This window comes from Lactuca saligna, chromosome 5 (assembly GCF_052625555.1).
Source record: "Lactuca saligna cultivar CGN05327 chromosome 5, ASM5262555v1, whole genome shotgun sequence".
NCBI classification, from domain to species: domain Eukaryota; kingdom Viridiplantae; phylum Streptophyta; class Magnoliopsida; order Asterales; family Asteraceae; genus Lactuca; species Lactuca saligna.
Genome location: NC_136421.1, coordinates 215,638,283 through 215,658,572, shown reverse-complemented (window position 1 = coordinate 215,658,572; position 20,290 = coordinate 215,638,283).

Below are 20,290 nucleotides of genomic sequence, written 5' to 3'. Positions count from 1 at the left end.
ATCGCGGTCTGAGAGAATAGAGACCGGCATCCAATGGTGGGCAATAATCTTGAAGATATACAAGTCGTCCAGCTTCTCGGCCGATGAACTCTCCGATATTGCTAAAAAGTGGGCGCTCTTGGTCAATCGATCCACGATGAACCAAATAGCATCGAATCCCTTCGCCGTCCTCGACAGCTTGGTGATAAAGTCCATCGTGATCTGTTCCCACTTCCACATGGGGACCTCTAAGGTCTGCAGCTAGCTGTGTGGTGCTCGACCTTGACCATCCTGCAGGTCAATCACCTTTCTAAGTACCAATCAATTTCTCGCTTCATGCACGACCACCACTAACTCAATCGCAAACCCCGGTACATCTTGGTCGCACCCGGATGAATAGAGAAACGAGACTAATGGGCCTTTTCCAGAATAATCTGTATGACCCCACCAGAGATCGAAACCCAAAACCAGCCGCAACAGGTCAATAATCCCTGACTATGCTACACAAATCGGGTGTTCTCACCCCTAATCCTTTCAAGCTTCCAACTTTCCTGTCACATATCCTCAGCTCGAGCTTCCCTGATCAAACCTACTAGTGGAGAATCCACTAATATCCTTATACATGTCACCAAAGTAGAAGCTCTAGATGACTTGCAGCTCAGAGCATCCGCAATCACGTTCGCTTTACCTGGGTGGTAAAGGATCTCACAGTCCTAGTCCTGGACTTCATCTAGTCACCTGCGTTGTCTCATGTTCAGGTTTGACTGATCCATGATGTGTCCCAGGATCTTGTGGTCCATGTATATGGTATAGCGGATCCCATAGAGGTAATGTCTCCAAATCTTGAGAGCGAATACCACCGCTCCCAACTCCAGATCATGAGTAGGGTATCTCGTCTCGTGCGACTTAAATTGTCGAGATGCATAGGCTATCACCTGTCCTTTCTGCATGAGGAACGCTCTTAGTCCCATGATGGATGCATCACAGAACACCACAAAATAATTAACTCCCTCTGGGAGAGTCAATACTGGAGCCTCGCAAAGTCGCTGTCGGAGGGTCTCATAGGCCCTATGTTGCTTAGTGCCGCACCGGAAATCCACCCCCTTCCTCGTCAGATGAGTGAGAGGTATTGCAATCTTGGAGGAATCCTATATGAATCTTCGGTAATACCCAACCAATCCCAAGAAACTCCTGATATCTAAGGGAGATTTCGAAACCTCCCACTGCATAACCGCCTCGATTTTTGCCGGATCGACTAAAATCTCCTCCTGGTTAATGAGATGTCCAAGGAACTGAACCTCTCGTAACCAAAACTCGCACTTTGAGAACTTGTCATAGAGCAGTTCCCATATCAAAACTCCTAATAACTCCCATAGATGATCCTCATGTTGCTCATAGATCTTGGAGTACACCAAGATATCGTCTATGAACACAATGATCGAGCGATTGAGCATCAGTCTACAGACCCGATTCATCAGATCCATAAATACCGCCAGCACGTCGGTAAGCTCAAACGGCATCACCATGAACTCATAATATTCATAACGAGTCCGGAACATGGTCTTCTCCATGTACTCCTCTCTAACCCTGACCTGATGGTACCCGGACCTCAGGTTTATCTTGGAGAACCAAGATGCTCCCTGAAACTGATCGAAAAGATCATTTATCCTCGGGAGTGGATAACGGTTCTTCACCGTCAACTTGTTCAACTCCCGGTAGTCAATGCACATCCAGTGTGAACCATCCTTCTTCCTAATGAAGAGAATCAATGCTCCCCACAGAGAACTACTTGGACGAATGAACTGCTTGCCCAACAGTTCCTGTAGCTGTGATGATAACTCATGCATCTTTGTTGGTGCCAATCGGTACGATGCCTTGGTGATAGGGGTCGTACATGGCATTTGGTTGATCCTAAACTTGACCTTCCTCTACGGAGGCACTCTGGGTAACTCCTCCGGGAACACGTCAGCAAACTCCATGACCACTGGAATATCTGAAACTAAAATCTGATTCCTGACCTGCGTATCCACCACATACGCTAGATAATCCACACACCCGTGCTGAATGTACTGCCGAACCGTAGCGGCTGAATAAAACCCTGATCCCAATCTGGTGGCCTCGCCATAGAAAATCAGTTCTCCCCCACTTGGGGTTCGAATTACCACTCGCTGACCCTCGCCATAGACAATCAGTTCTCCCACGCTGGAAAGATGGGTCTGCTTTCCACATTTGTGGCTCCCGCTCCCCGATCGACAATCCCCAGAATGAGCCTTCATGCACTTCCCACAAGTACGGCCCAACTAACCTCCAGATCTAGTATCAGCGATCTTAGACCGCTTCAGCACTGGCTATGACTGCGTTGGGGCCTGCCTCTGCTCCCATAATTATAACTCAATCTCTAGTTCATGCCGCCTAAAGACTTCTTGCAACAAACTGATGGATATCAGTCTTGAGCATGCTCAAATAACATGTCATCTGAGCTTGCTCAGAAGAAAACTCTGGGCAAAACATCTCCCTCTCAGTGAACAAACGGGTGATCTCTGTCACCGACTCTGTACCCTGTCTCAGACCCAAAAACTCTTGTGACAACCACTTACGCTCGACCGATGGAATGTAGCGAGTGCAAAACATCTCCCTACACTGCTCCTAAGTAACCGCAGTTCTCTGATCATCCATATAAGACTCAATCATCCTCTACCAGTCCTTTTCCCCGGAACTCAGCAAGTTCAGAGCACACCTGACCTTCTGGTCAGCAAGACATGAGCATGTGAAGAAACATCCCTCCCCATCAGATAGCCACCCCATGGCTATGATCGGATCCTGATTCATACTGAAGTCGGGGTCTTCGTGTTATCGAAGTCCCGATACTGTAAAGCCCAACTGGATCCTCCCCCAATCGCTGTTACAACTGATGTAGATGCTGCAACAGCCGTCTCAGCAAGAGCTGTATATTTGTAATCAAAATATTCCATCATGTTGGTCTCAATAGACTCGGATATCTATGAAATCTGACCCCGAACAATCTTGACCACCTCCCCATGATCTCCCTGATACGATCCTCTGTCAACAATGGCCGACCCTGGCCGATAGTCTTGGGTACTATCGGGGAATCCTGGCTGCCCTACCCTGATCCCGATACGGATCTAGTCACAAAACGCCTCGTAACCACCATACTGAAAATACACCAGGAAGACATCAGATAATCCGTACAAATAACAGGGAACCAACTCCTAATTAAACCCTAGGGGTTGTGACTTCCTCACTACACGTATGGGTCCTGTGCTTTTAGTAGTACGGACCCATACTACCTTCCATACATACCCTTATTTGTCTCAAGTATCATCACAACACCCTAAAAATATACATATGCATGATGATTTCTTAATCCTCACTCCTAGAGGAAGGATAACTATCTCATAACTGGCCTACTGATCCCACATAACTCACCCATCTATGAAACTTCCACCAACCCTGCTGTAGCACCTAGTTTCCGGTATGTGAATTTTATTTGAGCATTGCCCTAATTTAGCCTTGGACTCGGCGAGTCATAGGGTCCGACTCGCCGAGTAGGGACGAGACTCAGGACACGTTTTAAGTAGGCGACTCGGCGAGTCCACATCCTGGACTCGGCGAGTCACCGCTGATGGATGAAACCCTAAGTTTCAAGGGTTTGCACCCTATTTAAACTCTCATTCCGCCCCAACTCGTCCCATTCACCCCCCAGAACTCCCCCAACATCGTTTTCCCTTGTTTCCTTGAGAGTTTGAGGTGTTCTTGGTGTGTTCTTGAAGGTTTTGAGGAGAAAGAGGAGTAGATCAAGAAGAGGAGAAGGAGATCAGCCATCTTTGTGTCATTTCAACATTTTCCTTGAGGTATATCTCGTTTTCCCCTGTTTCTATGCTTAGGATGTCGTTTGGGACACTCTTGAGCAATTCTCCAAGCTTGTTTGTGCTTAAGGACTCGTAATAAGTGGATTAACCTTTAGATCTAGGCAATATTGAGCTCCAGGAGCTCAGATCTGTGAGCTTTATGGCCCCATGTGGCTTGTTCATCCTAGATCTACCCTTTTGAGGCATTTTGCACCCTAAAATCCACATTAGTGAATATCCACACGTAAAGTTGGAAACTTTACATGTGATTTGTGTCCTAGAAGTCCAGATCTATGAATGACATGGACTGAAACCGAGTAAATCTGTGTATTTGGTGGATGCATGGCGACGACTCGGCGAGTCGCATAGGTGACTCGGCGAGTCTGGTCGCGAGTCACCGATTTGGTCCCTTCATCATGTGTCGAGTTGAGCCATGAGTCACAGGGGGTGACTCGGTGAGTTGAGAGCTGAACTCACCCATGTTAGGACTCGGCGAGTCAATGCCCTGACTCGGCGAGTCCAAGGCAATCTTCATAGATCAAGAACAGACTCGACGAGTTGTTCATACAACTCGGCGAGTCTTAGCATAAAGTGTTCATCGGATGAAGATGAACTCGACGAGTTGTTCATACAACTCGGCGGGTAGGATGAAGGAGTCGAATGACAGTTAGAAGGTGAACTCGTCGAGTCATAGCCCGACTCGACGAGTAGAACCAGGGACCCAGGACAATGGTTTGCTAGGGACTTGGCGAGTGGTGATCCACTCGGCGAGTCGGGTCAACTGAAAGTTGACTCTAGCTTTGGCTTAGAGCTAGACCGGGGGTAAAATGGTCATTTTACCTAAAGGGCAGTTAGCAGTGTTTGATTGAGTATGTTGTGGGAATTGCAGCCGGAGGACTCCCGGAGCAGCAGCAGTCAGTTAGTTCCCGATCAGTTCAGCATCTACTTTGAGGTGAGTTACCTTCCATTAGTAGTGGGTCTAAGGCCACAATGCCGACCCACCAGTAGGAGATGTATGATAGATGATTGTCTTTGTGATATCATCTAAGTTTGCTACTACCTGATAAGTTATATGCTAGCATGATATGTTGTATGTGATAAGTAGTAGAGTTTGGTTGTTAGGACCGAAGGGTAGTCAGACACCCCAGATACGTCTGACAGTATGTGATGATATGTTTGCATGCTGGCTTGTTATGTTATATGTGATCGCAGTAGTAGGGGGGTGAAATAGTCCCCGAGGATCGGTTGTTAGGACCGATGGGTAGCCAGCACCCCAGAATGGCTTGACATGGGTAGTCAGCACCCCAGAATGGCTTGACACAGGTAAGACGGCACCCCAGAATGGCCGTATGGGTAGGTCGGCATCCCAGAATGGCCGTACCGGGTAGTCAGGCACCCCAGAATAGCCTGGCAGTACGTATGTTATGTGTTTATTTGGTATGTGGTACGTTGGGGGAACTCACTAAGCTTTGTGCTTACGTTTACAGTCTTGTTTTCAGGTACCCCTGCATTGAAGGGGAAGGAGCCAGCGCGGTAGCGGCACATCATACACACACTCTTCGGTTTCCGCATTTATGAGATTTACTGGGATTGTACTCTGATATTTTGATGGGATGTATGGTTTGACTTTTTAGAACATGGTTGCGATGTGTTATGGTGTGAACAAACAATGTTTTTATTTATTAACGTTTTCTAAAGTAATACCTTAAAAATGAAATTTTCGGACGTAAAAATTAGGACGTTACAAGTTGGTATCAAAGCCCTGGTTTGAGGGATTCGGACACGCCTTCGGGAGTGTTTGGACTCAAATCGAGGGATTGAAAGATTTTTTCCAAAAGAAATTGTTCTTTAAAACCGGAAAAGAGTCACAAGAAAGAGTAAAGTGTGTGACGTGCGCGACCGGCCGAGCTCAAGTAAGTATTCCCCATAGTACCCATACAAGTTTATGTTATGTTTATCAGCTTTATGAATATTGCATGCTAGAATAGGCTAAGGATCTAGGAGTGATGCCTTATGCGCCTGTTTATTTGTTACAGCTTTATGAATATTGCATGCTAGAATTGAGTAGACAGCAGTAGGATAGCCTGTTAGGTTATGCCTGATAGTATGAGCTTAGCATCCTATGTTAAGTGTCGTTTCGTGTTCTAAGAACAGTTTTGGCTTGAGTCTGTTTTTCCTTATCCGAATGCTGCTTGCTTCGTGCTTGGTGGGATTCTGAGTAATGGGAGTGAGCCACTAGGTAAACACGTCACACCACATGTAATCAGGGTTGAATAATCCCAAAGTGTTGGAACTGGCCCTATTGCGCAGCTCTTGTTTGAGTCCAACCGTTGTAGGGACGGTTCTTTTACTTGAAGGATTATCTAATCCTCATTACATGTGATGGTGTTTAGGTGGTGGCTAACTGGCACTATGAGGAGACCTACAGCAGCTGAGGACCAATCGTGTTGAACTTGAGTTTTCCCTAGGGCAAGCCTAGGATGAGAAAATCAGAGAGTAGCAGTAGTAAAGGGGAGCTGGTGGAGTCGAGGAATTCCTCGGAGAAGGTACGGATAGATGTGGAAGGTAGTATGGGCCCGTACTACTGAAAGCAGAGGATCCGTACCCGAGCCGAGGAAGGCCAAGACGAGGCCAAGGAACCTGTAAGTAGTTGAGATCCCTCAGAAAGTAGCAGTACCACTAATGATTATTATGATGTTTTGCAGAATGGTGGTACTTCGACCGAGACCGACAGATGGCGGGTCAGGAGAGGGGTCAGGTTCGGGATCTGGCACCGAGCCGATTGAGGAGAGGCTACGTGAGTTCATCACGTCGGAGATCACTAGGGGCATCCTTGAGTCGACCCCCGTCATCTTTGGGTCGATCAAGGAAGGGATCGTGGAGTTGATGGAGGATCGCCTACGGGCATTCAGGAGCGACTTGGCCTCTAGTCAGTCAGGATCTCGCACACTGTCCTTCAAGGACTTCAGGGGCAGTGGTGCGCCGGATTTCCATGGGGTGAAGGACCCCATTGTCGCCAGGCGGTGGATTGCGGATATTGAGTCCGCCCAGTTGACCAGCTTCTGCCCCGAGGGGTCGAAGGTGAGGTACGCAGCAGGGTGTTTGCGGGACCGGGCCCGAGATTGGTGGGAGTCAGTGGGTGACTCGTTGGGAGCCTCGGCTATCGAGGCAATGACCTGGTCGGACTTTGTGGCTAGGTTCAGGGCAGAGTTTGCGCCAGCGGTCGAGCTTCAGCAGCTGGCCAGGGAGTTTCTAAACATGAGGCAGACGACAGAGACCGTGGCGGAGATCACCACCAAGTTTCGGGAGAGGGCTTTATTGGTGCCCCAGTATGCAGGTGACGAGGATATGAGGAGGACTCGTTACCATGATATGCTACGAGCTGACATTCGGGAGCATGTTAGCTTTTCGGCTTGCCCTACCCTGGACTCCATGATTGCCAGGGCTAGGGAGAGAGAGATAGATTTGGAGCACATCCGGAAACTGGAACTTGAGGATGGTCAGGCATCAGGGGCTTTGGGGAAGAAGCCCAAGGGATCAGATGGGAGGCCAAAAGGCCAGTCGGGACCGAGCCACTGCAGGAGGTGCGGCAGGCCGCACGAGGGGGCGTGCAGGATGGGATCGTCAGGCTGCTACAAGTGCGGCAAGTTTGGGCATATCAGCAGGGATTGCACTGCTCCTACGACAGTTATTCAGACATTGGAGTTGCTGTGTTTCCACTGCAACCAGAGGGGCCACAAGAAGGCCAATTGCCCCATGTTGACAGTTTCAGCGCCAGTGAAGGCGCCAGCTCCAACGACCCTGCGGATCACGGATGGCCGTCAGGGCAAGGCAGAGGCTCCAGTGGTGAGGAGTCGGGCATTTCAGTTGACTGCCGAGGAGGCACGCGCCGCGCCCGATGTGGTGACGGGTATGATTCCTTCCTTCTATCTTTTATTTTACGTTGTTATGATATTGATATGTGCTCCGTGTGTATACATGTGTATTAGGATCGTTCCATGTGAACGGCATCCCGGTTCAGGTATTGTTCGACTCGGGTGCATCCCGATCGTTTGTTTCTCTTGCTCTTAGCAAGAGATTTCATGAGACTTCAGGCGAGTTAGATTGCCCGTTAGAGGTAGAGATTGCTGACGATCGATCGGTTCGAGCGTCGATGGTGTTTTGAGATTGTGTCCTGCGACTGTTTGAGGAGCGTTACCTGGTAGACTTGGTTCCCATTCCATTGCGTGGGAACAAGGTGATTATTGGTATGGATTGGTTGAGCCCTAATGGGGCAGTGATAGATTGCGCACAGCAGCTAGTGCGAGTCAGGACCCTAAGCGGGGGAGAGTTAGTGATTCATGGAGAGCGGCCGCAGTGTGGACCCACTGTATGTTCAGCAGCGAGGGCTAGGCGCTACCTTCAGCAGGGATGCGCGGGTTATGTCGCGTATGTGATGGATACCCGGGAGGCGGGTAAGGCGACCGTGAGTGAGGTCCCGGTGGTTCGAGATTTTGCTGATGTTTTTGATGGGTTTTGAGCATTCTAACACTTCCTAAGTGTACATGCAACCCTAATAACCTTGGATCTATGTTTGTCTAATTTGTCATGCAAAGTTGATTTCCAAGGTTATATTCCTATCTAGCATACATGGGGAACAATTTTAACATAAAGTATAGATAGAATAACTTACCTTGTTGTTGCTTGTGTTCCTTGAAACCTTGTGAGCCTAGCACCCCAAGTGTGATGCCTCAAATGCTTCACACAACACCAAATGCTATTGGAAGAACTTATGAGAGAATACTCACTTCACAAAAATCGGCCAAGCCCTCTATATTCTTAGTGTGTCACCGATTTGGGAGGAGATCATGTTACTTATATAGTGTTGACACACCTAGGGTTAAACCCTAATGTGTCATGACTCTTCATTTCCATGACCCATGGGTTTGTAACTCCCATGGAGCATCCATGGAGCATCCTATGGGTGGAACCCAACTTGATGATCCATGGAGCCTTTTAGCCCACTATACAAGATATGGATGATTTACTTAATCAACCCATATATTTAATTAGTTATCTTTTGATCACTTAATTAATTCTAAATTAATTCTTGATCAAACTAATCAAATAATATTATTAATATATTAGAACTTATAATATATTAATAATCTCCAAGCGTTATTTCTCTCATTTAGTCTATCCAATTGCATGGTGCCATGCAACCCAAATGGACCATGCCGGGTCGGGTCAAGTACATACCAGAAATAGTTATGGACTTAGACACCTTATCCAACAGTCTCCCACTTGGATAAGTCTAGTAACTATTACTGCAAGTATGACTTCAGGAACCGATCGGCAATCGTAGCTCTTTACAAGGTTTCTCGAAACTTGAGAAGATGATGGTACGCCATTTAAGATAAGTGATCATATAATCCTCTGTTCTAGATATCAGTCGGACAAATACATGGAACAATGTCTTACTTATTGTCCAACATTTGTTTCCCGATTTCCGATTTGTTTGACAAAGAACTTCATTGAACACATTAATTTAGTTCTGACCGGGCCCGGTACATAGGTCAAAACAAAATCATCGAGGGGCCCAGATATTAGCTTCTAATCCAAGAAGGAACAGATAAACTTCGACTCATATGTTTGTTCTACTACTCATTGAATTACACACAAGAGCACGATTTTATAACATCGAGTTACCAATGCGTTTTTCGTACAATCAATGCACAACCAAATCGTAAGTAACAAATCATATCTCTAGGTTTAAAGACTTATATGATATTACCGTCTCACGATCACTCGAGATAGAATTCCATGAAGTGATTCCAGTGAGCGTGGGTTGGGTCCAATGCTCAGAACTTATGAGCACTCATGATTGTTGTAGCCTTGTCCCAGACCTCTACAACCAAACATGACAGTCTTGATTCATACCTACTTCCGACATATGACCGACTGTGGAGGTTTGAATAATATGTTATACCAAACAAAATTATTCTGGAAGTCAAAACATGCAAAAGAAATATAGTAAACGATCGACAAGAGATAGCAACACTTTACTCATAAATAAAACACTTTTATTCATCATCAAATGTCAATTACACTTTACAAATTTCGAGATTATCTAACTACTAAATCTAATATCATCCTTCAGCCCTATGCTCCGAGCATGCTGGAGATGCTTAACCCGAGTCAGTCCCTTCGTGAGGGGATCTGCCGGATTCTCATCTGATGATACCCTCTTTGCCACGAGGAGTCCTTCTTCGATCCGATGTCTGATGAAATGGTATTTTCTGTCGATGTGTCTGGATCTCCCGTGATCCCTTGGTTCCTTGGCTAAGGCAACAGCACTTTCACTATCACAGAAAATTTCCATCGGCTCTTTAATAGCTGGTACAACTCCAAGGTCTCCAATGAAGTTCCTCAGCCATAACGCCTCCTTTGCCACTTCGCTAGCTGCAATATACTCTGATTCACAAGTAGAATCTGCCACTGTCTCTTGCTTGGAACTCTTCCAAGAAATTGCTCCTCCATTTAGGGTAAATACCCAGCCCGACTGAGAGCGGAAGTTATCCCTATCAGTCTGGAAGCTAGCATCACTATACCCTACAACTCTCAAGTCATTACTCCCACCGAGGGTAAGGACCCAGTCCTTAGTCCTTCGTAGCTACTTGAGAATATTCTTTACCGCAATCCAGTGTGCCTTGCCAGGGTTCCCCTGAAACCTGCTAACCATGCTCAAGGCAAAGGCTACATCAAGTCGAGTACACGTCATAGCATACATGATCGAACCTACAGCCGAAGCATAAGGTATTCGACTCATTTCTGCTATCTCAGCCTCAGTGCTAGGGCTTTGTGTCTTACTCAGCTTGGCGCTACTCTGGATGGGCAACTCTCCTTTCTTGGAGTCTTGCATTCTGAATCTCTTCAGAATCTTCTCCAAGTAGGTACTTTGACTAAGTCCAATTAGTCTTTTACTCCGATCTCTCAAAATCCTTATCCCCAAAATATAGGCAGCTTCACCAAGGTCCTTCATAGCGAAACACTTTCCAAGCCAGGACTTTACTTCCTGCAGGGTTGGAATGTCGTTTCCTATGAGTAGTATGTCATCCACATACAATACCAAAAAGCTAACTATACTCCCACTAGCCTTGACATATACACAAGATTCATCTTCACTCCTAGAAAAGCCAAATTCCTTGACCTTTTCATCAAAGCAAAGATTCCATCTGCGAGGTGCTTGCTTTAATCCATAAATGGATTTCTCAAGCTTACACACTCTATTAGGGTACTCGTTACTGACAAAACCCTCTGGCTGACTCATGTAAACATCTTCAGCCAACTTCCCATTAAGGAAAGTGGTTTTGACATCCATTTGCCAAATTTCATAGTCATGAAACGCGGCTATGGCTAACAGAACCCGAATAGACTTAATCTTGGCTACCGGAGAAAAGGTCTCATCATAGTCCACTCCAGGAATTTGAGAGAAGTCCTTTGCAACCAGTCTAGCCTTATAAGTGTGTACTTTACCATCCATGTCGGTCTTCTTCTTGAAGACCCATTTGCACCCTACAGTCTTTCGACCTGGTATATTCTCAACCAAGTTCCAAACTTGATTGTCATACATGGATTGTATCTCGTTATCCATAGCCTCTTTCCATTTGGCAGACTCGGGGCCCGCCATGGCTTCCTCGTAGCTGTTAGGGTCATCTTGACTTACTAGTGTCTCATCACTAATAAGTGTCTCGCCTTTTGCAGTAATATGGAATCCATAGTAATGCTCAGGTGCACTCCTAACTCTCGTGGAACGCCTCAGAGGTACAGATTCGTCAATTGGCTCAACAGGAGTTTCCTCCTCAAGTTGAGGGCTAGAGTTTGAAGTTCCTTCACCACTTGACTCTTGAATTTCTTCAAGATCAACTTGCCTCCCACTATCTCCTTGGCTTATAAACTCTCTTTCTCGAAAGACTCCTCTTCTTGCTACAAAGACCATATTGTCACTGGGTCTGTAGAAGAGGTAACCAAAGGATTGTTGTGGGTAGCCGATGAAAATACACCTCTCGCTTCGGGGTTCGAGCTTATCATGAGTCTCGCGTCTCACGAAAGCCTCGCATCCCCAAATCTTGATGTGGTCTAGTTTAGGTACTTTACCAGTCCACATCTCGTGAGGAGTTTTGGCAACTTTCTTTGTAGGGACTAGATTAAGGATATGGGCGGCAGTCTCTAAGGCATACCCCCAGAATGAGATTGGTAGCGAAGCTCGACTCATCATGGAACGAACCATGTCCAACAAGGTTCGATTACGCCTCTCAGCCATACCATTCAACTGCGGTGTCCTGGGAGGTGTCAATTGTGAGACAATCCCACATTCCTTTAGATAGTCGAGGAACTCTGAACTAAGATACTCACCACCTCGATCGGATCGAAGCATCTTAATGTTCCTGCCCAATTGATTCTCGACTTCCTGTTTAAATTCCTTAAACTTCTCGAAAGTCTCTGACTTATGCTTGATTAAGTAGACATATCCATATCTAATGTAATCATCGGTAAAAGTCAAATAATAACGATTAGCATCCCTTGTGGCATGTTTGAATGGTCCACACACATCCGTGTGTATAAGGTCCAACAAACCTTCACCCCTTTCACATGAGCCTGTGAAGGGTGACTTTGTCATTTTTCCAAGTAAGCATGATTCGCAACTATCATTTGACTTTAGGTCAAACGACTCCAAGACTCCATCCTTTTGGAGTTGGCCTATGCGTTTCTTGCTTATATGTCCAAGACGACAATGCCATAACGATGCTTTATCCAAGTTATTATTATTAGTAGAATCAATACCCAAAACATTATTTCCTAAGTTATCTACAATAGATACAGCCTCATACACACCATCACAAGGTAATGCTTTAAAATAAAGTACATTATTAAAGAAAGCATTAATCGAACCAACTTCATTATCAAACGAAAAGGTGAAACCTTGTTTGTACAATGCATGAAAGGAAATAATATTTCTTGCCATTTCTGGCGAATAACAACATTTATTCAAATCTAAATTTAACCCACTACTTAGCGATAAAGTATAAACTCCAATCTTGGTGACAGGTGTAACTTTCCTATTCCCCATGATTAAGTTTATTCTTCCTTGCTCCACATTCTCACTTCTTCCTAGTCCCTGCAAGTCACAACAAATATGAATACCGCAACCTGTATCAAGGACCCAAGATTTCGAATGGGGTGAGTTATTAGAAATGATAGTGTAAATACCTGCATGGTTGGGTTTGACTTTCCCATCCTTCATATCTTGCTGGTACTTTGGGCAGTTCCGCTTCCAATGAGCTTTTTCATGGCAATAGAAGCATTCAGCCTCTTTTGGGTCAGAAGAAGGAGTAATGAAACCTTTCTTGGTTCCACTTGAAGAAGAGCCATCAAGGGTCCGAGCCTTGGTACCCTTTGAAGATCTCTTTCTCTTCCTCCCTCGACTTTGCCCGATTGCCAAGACCGGAGTTGAGTCTGGAGTAGGAGTGATAGCAACCGACTTCCCCTTAAGACCTGTTTCTGCGGTCTTGAGAAGTCCCTGAAGTTTGCTGAGGGTGACTTCTTCCTTGTTCATGTGATATGTCATGCGGAATTGATCATAGCACGATGGTAAGGAGTGCAAAATGATATCTATTGCAAGCTCCTCAGGGAAGTTCACATTGAGCTTCAGCAAACGATCCACATACCTTTGCATTTTCTGCATGTGGCTCGTGACGGACTCTCCGTCCTTCATCATGGTTGTTATCATGGAGCAGATGACTTCGTACCTCTCTTGTCGTGCACTTTGATGGTATCTTTCCATCAAATCTTGGTGCATTTCATAAGGGTAGAAGTCTTCATAAGACTTTTGGAGTTCAGCTGTCATGGTGGCTAACATGATGCAAGCCACCTTGGTTGCATCTCTTTCATGAGTATGAAAGTCAGCGATCTCCTGGGGAGTTGCAGTGGACTCGTCAATTTCCTTAAGCTCCTTGTCAAGAACATATTCTTTGTCCTCGTAGCGGGTAATCATCCTGATGTTTCTGATCCACTTATTGAAGTTGGATCCATCAAAGGTGACTTTCCCACATAGACTCATAAGAGTAAAGGAGCCATTAGGATTCGAGCCAGAAGCATTAGTTGAGGACATCTGAAAAAGAAGAACAAGTTTAGTTTAGATTTAAGAGAGTCCTTAATAAAACACCCAAATGTAATATTAAGGCTAGGATCCAATCACAATATAATATAACTTAGAAGAGGTATGCCGTAATCTAAGTTATACCATATTTGAAAGGTAGGTGAATGACGATTCACCAATTTCCACCACGAAAACCGAAATATTAAATATTTAGTTTTTATTGGTTTTAGAAATTCCTAGATTCTTTGAGATCCAATGAACTTTTCAAAGGCATGTTTCAATCTCGGGAGTGCCCTCCAGGTTTTGTGACTGGGATGCCGAGGATCACAAAACGAGGTGTGAAGTAACCATGCAAATCACTTGGTACCCTTAAAGTTTATCACTCAATCGATGTGCCGGTAAACCACACACGCTCCACCGATACTATAATAAACCTTAAGCCACCCTTTACCTACCTTGTTAAGTCCAAGTTAGTGTGCCAGTTAACCACACACGCTCCACCAACGACTCAGACAAAGTGTAAAGTGTAATTTCATGGATTAGCACCTTATTCACATTTTTCCTAAAGTAACTAAGATTGGGAATTTAATAAACATTTAGTTACTTTATATATTCATCATACTTTGAATGAGAATTTATAAGTCCTTGTCTTACCCGTTCGGCTAACGACCCTCCACCAGTCAAGCAAGCGGTGGGTGAGAATATTCACCCATTAAGTCACCATTTTATAGGCAACAACCTTATACCCACCTTATAGACCGGCTTCGTGAATGAGGCGTACTAGCGGTAAGACGACTTTATTCTTATACATATATATATAATTATTAAATCATCATAATATAAGTATAAGGGTTGAATTTTAACTTTTAAAATTCTAGGGGTTGGAACTAAAGTTTTAACTTAACTTTACTTGTTCCAAAACTTGAGGGCAAGTTTTGTAACTTTCAAAACTTTTCATTTTTTGTAACTTATGAGTTTAATAGAGTAATAAAATGAAGACTCTTCATTTTTATAACTCTTGTGTTTTCTTAATGGTTTTAACTCAAGTGTGACTCTTGGTTTTCCATAACTTAAGGATAAGTTATGGACTCCATTAAAACACATTATGATCAAGAATTAAACTACCAAATAGGTAACAAATAATTCCTATGATCATCTAAAACATCATAAGAACAAGAACATGAATATGAACACAATCAAAAATTACATAAAACTTTGTAATTTTGATAACTAGTTGTTGTAAATGAATTAGCAAGACATTACACCACCAAAAACAAGTTTACATTTACTAAAACAGTTTAGGGTAATGTTTCTAATTCATTTTCCAGCAACTGAATCGAAATTCTGCACTCATTCGACCCTACTCGCCGAGTGCATGAACATGACTCGCCGAGTTGGTTGAAGATACACATGGACTCGACGAGTCCCCCCTATAGACTCGACGAGTTCATTCGCAGACAGCAAATTTCCGATTCTGTTTTTCAACTTTTAAGCACAAATAAGAACAAACAAGCCTAGGCTCTGATACCACTGATGGGTTTTGAGCATTCTAACACTTCCTAAGTGTACATGCAACCCTAATAACCTTGGATCTATGTTTGTCTAATTTGTCATGCAAAGTTGATTTCCAAGGTTATATTCCTATCTAGCATACATGGGGAACAATTTTAACATAAAGTATAGATAGAATAACTTACCTTGTTGTTGCTTGTGTTCCTTGAAACCTTGTGAGCCTAGCACCCCAAGTGTGATGCCTCAAATGCTTCACACAACACCAAATGCTATTGGAAGAACTTATGAGAGAATACTCACTTCACAAAAATAGGCCAAGCCCTCTATATTCTTAGTGTGTCACCGATTTGGGAGGAGATCATGTTACTTATATAGTGTTGACACACCTAGGGTTAAACCCTAATGTGTCACGACTCTTCATTTCCATGACCCATGGGTTTGTAACTCCCATGGAGCATCCATGGAGCATCCTATGGGTGGAACCCAACTTGATGATCCATGGAGCCTTTTAGCCCACTATACAAGATATGGATGATTTACTTAATCAACCCATATATTTAATTAGTTATCTTTTGATCACTTAATTAATTCTAAATTAATTCTTGATCAAACTAATCAAATAATATTATTAATATATTAGAACTTATAATATATTAATAATCTCCAAGCGTTATTTCTCTCATTTAGTCTATCCAATTGCATGGTGCCATGCAACCCAAATGGACCATGCCGGGTCGGGTCAAGTACATACCAGAAATAGTTATGGACTTAGACACCTTATCCAACAGTTTTCCCGGAGGAACTACCTGGGATACCTCCGGAGCGACAGGTGGAGTTCAGGATTGACCTCATTCCCGGTGCGGCTCCGATAGCCAAAGCACCATATCGGTTGGCTCCTCCCGAGATGCAGGAGTTGTCTACGCAGCTGCAGGAGCTGCTGGACAAGGGATTTATTCGGCCGAGCAGTTCACCCTGGGGAGCCCCGATTCTGTTCGTAAGAAAGAAGGACGGGTCTCATCGGATGTGTATAGATTATCGGGAGCTGAACAAGGTAACGGTGAAGAACCGATACCCGCTTCCAAGGATTGACGACCTATTTGACCAGCTTCAGGGAGCATCTTGGTTCTCCAAGATTGACTTGCGTTCGGGGTATCATCAGATGAGGGTCAGGGGGGAGGATATGCAGAAGACTGCGTTTCGGATGCGCTATGGTCATTACGAGTTCGTGGTGATGCCGTTTGGGCTCACCAATGCTCCTGCCGCGTTCATGGACCTCATGAACCGCGTGTGTAGACCGATGCTGGATCGGTCTGTGATAGTCTTTATCGATGATATCTTGGTCTATTCCAAGACTCGGGAGGAACACGAGGAGCATCTGAGGGAGGTATTGGAGACCCTGAGGAGGGAGAGCTTGTATGCCAAGTTCTCCAAGTGTGAGTTTTGGTTGCGCGAGGTGCAATTTCTTGGACACCTCGTCAATCAGAACGGGATTCTGGTTGATCCGGCCAAGGTCGAGGCCGTGATGAGATGGGAGGTCCCGAAGTCTCCATCCGAGATTCGGAGCTTCCTGGGATTGGCGGGCTACTATCGGAGATTTATCCAGGATTTCTCCAAGATAGCCGTACCCCTGACACGACTGACGAAGAAAGCCGTGGTCTTTTGGTGGGGACCCGAGCAGCAGGCTGCGTTTGAGATGCTGAGACAGAAATTGTGTGAGGCACCAATCCTAGCCCTGCCTGAGGGCGTAGAGGATTTTGTGGTTTACTGCGATGCGTCCATTTCGGGGTTGGGCGCAGTTCTGATGCAGAGGGGGCATGTCATTGCCTACGCTTCGCGGCAGCTCAAGCCTCACGAGGCAAATTACCCGACGCACGATTTGGAATTGGGGGCGGTGGTCTTTGCCCTCAAGATTTGGCGGCATTACCTCTATGGGGTTCGGTGTACCATCTACACGGACCACAAGAGTTTGAGGTACCTCATGGACCAGCCGAATCTGAATATGAGGCAGCGGCGGTGGTTGGACGTGGTGAAGGATTATGATTGCGAGATCCTTTACCACCCGGGGAAGGCCAATGTGGTGGCCGATGCGCTTAGCCGCAAGACGGTGCCGATCAGGGACGTCTGTTTGAGGATGACTGTGGTGACTCCCCTGTTGGAGCAGATTCGGGAGGCTCAACAGGAGGCTATCAAGGAGGAGCATCGGAAGAGCGAACGTGTAGTGGGTCAGGTTTCCTCCTTTGATTATGATGGCAGAGGACTTTTGACACTACACCATAGGGTGTGGGTGCCATATCACGGTGGTGTGCGTCAGATTTTGATGGAGGAGGCGCACAAGTCCCGATTTTCTATTCATCCCGGGGCGACGAAGATGTATAGGGATCTTCATCCGGATTATTGGCGGCCTTGCATGAAGCGGGATGTGGCATGGTACGTCGAGCGGTGCTTGACCTGCAGGAAGGTCAACGCCGAACATCAGAGGCCGCATGGCAAGATGCAGCCGTTGGACATTCCACTGTGGAAATGGGAAGATATCACGATGGAATTTATCACAAAGCTTCCCAGGACCGCTCGAGGAGTGGATTCGATTTGGGTCATCGTGGATAGATTGACCAAGAGTGCTCACTTTATTCCGATTCAGGAGAGTATATCGGCCGAAAAATTGGCCGACATCTATATCAGGGAGATTGTGGCACGGCATGGGGTGCCAGTATCGGTAATCTCGGACAGGGATGTGCGTTTTACTTCTAGATTCTGGAAGAAATTTCATGACGAGTGGTGGTTGTCGAGGCCAACACAAATAATAACCCTAAATGTTACACACTAAAATAGTGTATAGTGGTAAAGGGATCGAATCCACGGAGATTGGTTCAATTTCTAACTCTATGAAAAATCTCTTTGTAAAAATACTTGTAAAATAACAATAAAAATAAAATGGGGGGTTTTGGTGTTTTGAATACTTGATGCTAACTAGAATTAACTATGATTTAAATAGACAATTGCAACAAAAATAAGAATTTGATGTAAAATCAATAAGGGAAAGATGGTTGACTTAAAGTTTTCTCACTTTGACTTTTGATGAACATATCATTAGAATTCAATGGTGCAATACTTGTTTTAAATCCTCAATTTGGCTATAGTAATCCAAGGAGCTTGAGATTACCTAGACTTTTCTTAATTGTTGAAATGGCTAGAGAAGCTCATAACAATTTCCTTAGTCAAAGTCACTAATTCCAAATAGCATGTAATTAGTGAAAGTCAACTAGCATTAAGAACCAAAAAGTCACCAAATCCAAGAGGGGTCAAATGCTTTCACCACCATGTTGGAGGAAATGTTTTTATGATTGTGTGAAGTAAAATCAACACAAAAATCATTTGTTGCTTGCTAATTTGAGGATCCTTTACTTAATCAAGAAATTAGCCAACTAATCACCACAAACACATTTAAACTCATGAACTAAAACATACAAGTAATGATAAGATGTTAAAACACAAAACATTTCCATAAAGATTCAAGAACATGTTCATGGACTCTTCAACATTCAACAAAAGTTCAAAGGATTGAACAAAAGTCAACCAAGATTAGTTTAGCCAAGCATGGCTAAACACAAAGAAACAAAGTTAGAGAAATTTGTACCAAACATTAAGCAAGAATCAAGAGGTAAAAATATGATGTTCTTCAAGGGTTCTTGGCCTTCAAAAGTCCCCAAAACTCCAGAGAGAATCTTCAAAAATCGGGGGTTCAAGAGTATGCAAAAGATGGGCACCAACCTTCCTCAAATAGCTCAAAAGAAGAATTTCCGAAACTACCCCTGCAGGGCCTTGCGCGACCCGCGTGCTGCTGCGCGGGTGGGTTGCGTGGGTGGTCCCTGGATGTAGCATCTTTGAGGTTTTGGGCCTCCATAGCTTAGCCCACTTGGCCCAGGTCGAATCCAATCACCTCCTAGCCCATTTTCTTCAAGTTTTTCTTCATTTTAAGCCTAATTTGACCTCTCTAAGTCCTCCAATGCTCGTGAACTCGCCCGATCAATAATTTACGTACGCTTGAATATTCCCCCGCATCTTGCAAATTTAAAGTTTATTTCTCTCCAAGTCTTCAAATAATCATCAAGATCACTCTATGCATCATCTCCACTACCCATCAAGCCCAATGTCATTTTTGTCTACCAAATCTCATCGCCTCCTATACGTCCCGAACACTCCCGCTCCGCTAGACCCGAAAACCTGCAATTATGCTCACAAGATTCGAGAGTACCCGAAATAGTCATAAAATAACAAAAAGGAAAATATGCATGGAAATTATCTAAATTATGAATGAAATATGCTAAAATAAACTATAAAAAGAAGTAAATAAAATGAAGCTATCAACGAGTTGGGCACTCGTCTACATTTCAGCACCGCCTTTCACCCGCAAACAGATGGTCAGAGTGAGCGGACCATCCAGACTTTGGAGGACATGTTGCGGGTGTGTGTTCTGGATTTCGGTGGTAGCTGGGATACCTATCTTCCTTTGGCTGAGTTCTCCTACAACAACAGCTATCACGCGAGTATTAACCGACCCCCGTTCGAGATGTTGTATGGGCGGAAGTGCAGAACCCCGATATGTTGGGGGGAGGTTGGCCAGAGAGTCATGGGAAGCACCGAGGTGGTGCTAGAGACGACCGAGAAAATCCAGCAGGTTCGGAGCAGACTTCAGACTGCACAGAGTCGGCAGAAAAGCTACGCCGATAGACGCCGATCCGACTTGGAGTTCCAAGTCGGGGATATGGTCCTCCTGAAAGTGTCGCCTTGGAAA